The sequence below is a fragment of the Drosophila willistoni genome (assembly GCF_018902025.1).
Source record: "Drosophila willistoni isolate 14030-0811.24 chromosome 2R unlocalized genomic scaffold, UCI_dwil_1.1 Seg167, whole genome shotgun sequence".
Lineage (NCBI taxonomy): Eukaryota > Metazoa > Arthropoda > Insecta > Diptera > Drosophilidae > Drosophila > Drosophila willistoni.
Genome location: NW_025814050.1, coordinates 1799274 through 1804508, shown reverse-complemented (window position 1 = coordinate 1804508; position 5235 = coordinate 1799274). Strand labels below are relative to the sequence as shown.

At 37.0% G+C, this 5235-nt stretch overlaps 1 non-coding gene across 1 annotated transcript; it reads left to right on the top strand.

Moving 5' to 3' along the window:
* The first annotated feature begins 4932 nt into the window (after window positions 1–4932).
* On the top strand, window positions 4933–5004 carry Trnac-gca. The gene has a single exon. It is a non-coding gene; the product is annotated as a tRNA-Cys (tRNA).
* The last annotated feature ends 231 nt before the right edge of the window (window positions 5005–5235 follow it).

Below are 5235 nucleotides of genomic sequence, written 5' to 3'. Positions count from 1 at the left end.
TTTCTGGTCAAATATTTATAACGTTTTTTTAAATCTTCAACATTACAGAAAGAAGTATAAACTCTTTAAAGGAAGTTTTATATGTAGCAAAACCGAGAAAAACTAAACACCAAAAATATTCAATTTAGCACCAATATTCGTTTTGGGGTCAATTGAAATTTTGAATTTTGTTTGCAATTTTTGAGCGTATTGGCAGATCCCATTTGACGACACTAATTTGTACTAAACTACTTTTTAACTTCCTATGAAAGAAAGTGAATTGAATTTCCTGAATTTTATCTGTTAAAAATGACATAGGTAGTTTTCAAGTGTACCTGTACTTTTTCATTCTTATATTTCTAAAGTTTGCAATATTATGAAACTGGTCTAAAACTGGTCATTTTGCATGGTGTAATGACTTGCATCATCAGAAAACGGTCTTCGTTAAATGCAGGACTTTATATTTATAGTATTAGCTGATTTTCTTCAGTGGAATTGTATTTCATGAAATGCAAGTGGTGTGAAAACCGCTGGTTAACAGCTCTCAACGTTTATGTGTGTCAATTATGGCCAACAAAGTAAAGATAAGCCCGAGAAAGGGCTTTAGTGAATTTCTAACTCGTAAATGAGTTAAATCTATAAGTATTTAAGTGCCACAGTCAACATAATCGGGTACACAACTGCAATGCAGTCATAAACTCCTCGCACCAAATATCAATTTATTCACTTAATTAAGCACATATGTGACTGCGCCATTTTCGCAAAAGGAAAATCGGTAAAAGGAAGTGGGGAAAAACACACACACACACACACACACACGACGAGAAAGAGAGAGAGACTGAGTAAGCTCAAAGTCAATTGCAATTTTATGAGCTGTTGAAAATGAAGTACCAAACCGACAGACGCCAACTTCACTTCACAACCCATTACGTTGATTGGCTTTTAATGTTTATCAATACACAGTTAACACAGTCAGCAGTAAGTAGATACCGATATGTGTACATATATATTCGACACGATTAAATCTCGATGGTGATGGGCGAAATCAGAGGAATGTGACTCAGTTTCACCACACAGTTAATATGGAGAGCAATACTTAAAAATGCATGGCACTACCTGGAAATGGGCTCCATCCTAGGGGCGTTTCCTGTCGTGCCGGTGACTCATAAATTTCCATTATCACATGCAAACATTTAGGCCACTATTATTTTCATACAAGAATTATAAGATGCCAAGATTCCAGGTACTGCAGAGTTTTTATTTTTCTACTCTTTTTCTTACGTGCATAATTCATTTGTCAGCGAATATGGTTGAAAAAAAGGGATGGTGGTCATAGCAGGATGGGTCCCGAGTTAAACAGAAGGTCCAGTTAGTTAACATAGAGAGTACTCACAAGCCAACAGGACACATGGCCTGAGTTGCGACAGTGGTGCAAACTGTAAATTTTCAGTTTAAAATTCCTTCCAGTTCCTTCCAAACATCAGAAATTTTCACGATTATATTTATTAATTATTTATCTATCTTTTAAATTTCAAAATTTATGCACTTAAATTTGGCAGATTCTGCAAAGTAAGGGAACATCATTGTTTTTTTTATCTAAAGATCGTTTATTGCTTAAAGTCTTTAAGAATTCATTTCTTTTTTTTTTAAAACAAAAAATTTGGTAATTGTATTAAAGTTTTTTCTTTAATATTCTTCTAAGTTCAATCCAATGATAATTGTGTATTTTATATTCATTAAGTGCCCTAATTTAAACGACAAAATTGCAAAAGGGTGAATTGAATTTGAGTCCATATTATAAAGTCATGAGATTATTTACATAAAAAGATTCCTGTAAAATACTGAAAAATAGAGAATATGGGATGAATTACTTTTAAAGGTATTCCTAACAGTTATGACAACTATTTCAGATTTGTACTTTAAAGACAAATTCTGTCTAGATTTAAAACTGTTTACTATTAGTGCAACTTTAGTTAAATCCTAAAGCCACTGTGCGCCATGTGACACAAAGACCTGGAAAAGCGGGTAAACTCTAACGACTACTACAACAGCCATGCATCATCATCATCTTCATCACCATCAGCAGCAGCAGCAGCAGCAGCAGCACTAACACTACCAACAAAAACAACAACACTAGAAACAAGAACAAGTTACACTAACTAAATCCTATTATGAACTTTGAGCTTATGAAAAGACTTCAAGCGGCGCATTGTCTACCACACAGACAAACTTGCCAACAACGGGAAACCTCTCCCCTTCGCCCATTATGCATGTGTGTGTGTGTGTGTGTGTATGTGCTGGTAACGTTTACACTTCTGCATAATTAAGTTATGTGTGTGTGTTTGTGAGTCTACACATACCTTTGGCCTGACAATTTGCAGCTGGCCATAGTGAATAGTTTTTCATTGCGCATACGCCACATGAGCCGGTCTCAGGCTATGTCAGGTTTAATTGTTATAAATTATCCATAAATTAACCAGATCTGTTAAAGCGGAGCACTTTAAATAAAGGCTAGCTGCATCTGCAACTGGGAAATACACAACTGTAATTGTAACTGAAACCAACTAAAGCACCAGCAACAATAACGAGAGTAGCAACATCATCAGTGGCAGCAGCAAACTCACAGCTGTCGGCAATTTTGAAATTTCTTGCTTGGTTTTCCACAATTTCCGTTCACAATTTATCAGAAGCAGAATGTCGACGAGCCACCAGCGATGAAAACAATTGGCAGCTAATTTTGCTGAAAATTTTGTGCCATTTTTTATTGTTCGTCGTTCGCTCTGCTTCTGCCTTTTCCCATCCATTGTCATAGTCATCGACATCGACATCGGCATCGGCATCGCCATCCTGCTGGGTGCCTGCCAAGCAGTGGCTGTGGCAAGGTCTGCACTGGTCTGTGCCTCAAGCGGTTGCAATTGTAAAATGCAAAATAAATTTCTAATGAATATTGAAGTGTGAAATTTGAATTGATTGCATTTGATTTGAGGATTTACAGATGGATATTTACTTTGAATTCGCCTTGGGTTGAACGTTGGATGAGCTCTGGTCGGCAACAGCACTGGCTAGGGGCAGGAAAATCCAATTGAATTTGAAGCACAGCTGTTGATTGAGAATAAAAATGAAATTGTGTACAGAGTTAAATGATTAAAGTGGAAGGAAAGTATTTGATTGATGGCTCTAACTAGCAAGTAGATGATGTTTTAACTGGATAATCAAAAGAAAGCAATAGAAAGCGAATGTTTTACAAAGAAAATGAGGTCATTCATGGATGTTTTTGATCTTCGAATATTCTGAGATCGTGAATAAAGTATTGTATTTATTCTTGGTCCTTTTTATAGGTTTTGAAATTTAGATTCCAGCCCTGTGTATATACACATATTTTAATCTCGGAAATTTGTAAATTTTTACTTATCCCATATGTATAAGTTGGAAATTCACGATGTTAGAATTCTAAAAAATATATCCAATCATCCCAATTCGGTCCTTGACCAACTCAATCCTTTAGAAAAAAGCTTAAAATAGTTAAGCCAAGTCTTGCATAATTTGAAACTCCACTACATATAAATTTCTATCTCAAATGAGTGTCAAATTCATTAGGAGCATTTGTAAGAGAAATTCTTGAACTTCTTCGTTCTTCGTTGGCTCGTTTCGTTTCACCAACCACATTTTGATAACGCTTTAAGCTCTTCGCTATAACAATTATCTTCATTTTATGGCAACAAAAATTTCACTGGATAATTGCAAAAGTATTACAATTTTGCCAACTTCCGGTCGCAGTCTTACAACAATGAAATCACTACTTTCGAAATTTAATTGAATTAGGTTTAGCGCAGAGAAATTCTCGACAAGCCGCAAAACGAAATTGTTGCCAAAAACTCTCGTTTGGCTTTGGATAGAATCATGTTTTCATAATTTTACAACCCAGAGTGGATTCAATTTTATTCAATATTATTTGCTGCTGGCAGGCCAGGCGACTCAGCTTGCCTTCAGTTTCTGTGGTCGCCAACTTTTGTCTGCATTGGGACCTCACTGAGGTTGACGTCCAACTTGAGCCAGAGCTGAAAATGAACCTGAAGCTGGAGGTGTGTGTAGATGTGTCAGATTGTTTGACTTGGTGCAACGCCAACAACTTGGCACGCAAACTTCTCACACAAGTTTTTGGCTAGTTAAGCCAAAAACCACCGTCTGCTGCATATATGGAAATTCGAAATTGGGTCGACAAAAGGAGACTAAGGCCTTGGCTTGGCTTATAACCAGTATGGCTAGAGAGCAAGTATGTAGCCATTGTTTGCTTAGTAATCTACTTGGGCTTGGCAGTTATGTAGCACACACACACACACACATACATGTACACACAGATACGGAAACTAACTTGTCTCTACCTTTTTGTTGGTCTTCCACCACAGCTGGTGCGAAGTTTTGGCAAGGGCCCCAAAGGTTTGATTTGTTAATTTGTTATTGGTTTGCCATCGGCCTGCGGCTTTCACGTTTGCTTGCACTTGGTTGATATTTCGGGGTTAATTTAAATGCCACAGAGCGATGAAGTGTCTAAAGTAGTTCAAGTGGCTAAATTTAGTTTTAACTTTCTTAACGTAGTTGGCATATAACACACGGCGCAAATTGCTGAACTTAACTTTTTACGTCGATTCGTGGCAGCAAACGTTAAAACCCTTTTGAAAAAATATTTGTATTAGCCATTGTCGATATGTTCGTCAGAAGGAAAAGTATGAGTATGAAAGGGTTCATCAGGTGGGTCATCAATCGTCATCTGCTGAGACCGATGAGACTAGTCAAGCCCTACCAATATTTAATTGAGGATTTAATGAAGATGCCAGCACCCACTCTGACGTTGCCGATTGGGTGATTTAAATGACAAAATTTTGTAAGTTTGATAAAGAAAGTAACCGACTTTTCTTCTTACTTTGAGAACAAGTATTCATGATTCGTTAAGTTGGGGATATAGCTCAGAGGTAGAGCATTCGACTGCAGATCGAGAGGTTCCTGGTTCAATTCCGGGTGTCCCCTGAAAGTAACTCTTTTTTCCCCCATTTTATTTGTTTTTTTTTGTCTATTTTTATACCCTTGCAGAAGGTATTATATAATTGGTCAGATGTTTGTAACGCACAGAAAGAGACGCTTCCGACCCCATAAAGTATATATATTCTTGGTCAGCATGAGAAGCTGATTCGATATAGCCATGTCCGTCTGTGCAAATCTACTTCACGCCGCCATCTTAAGAGATGAAACTTGATATTT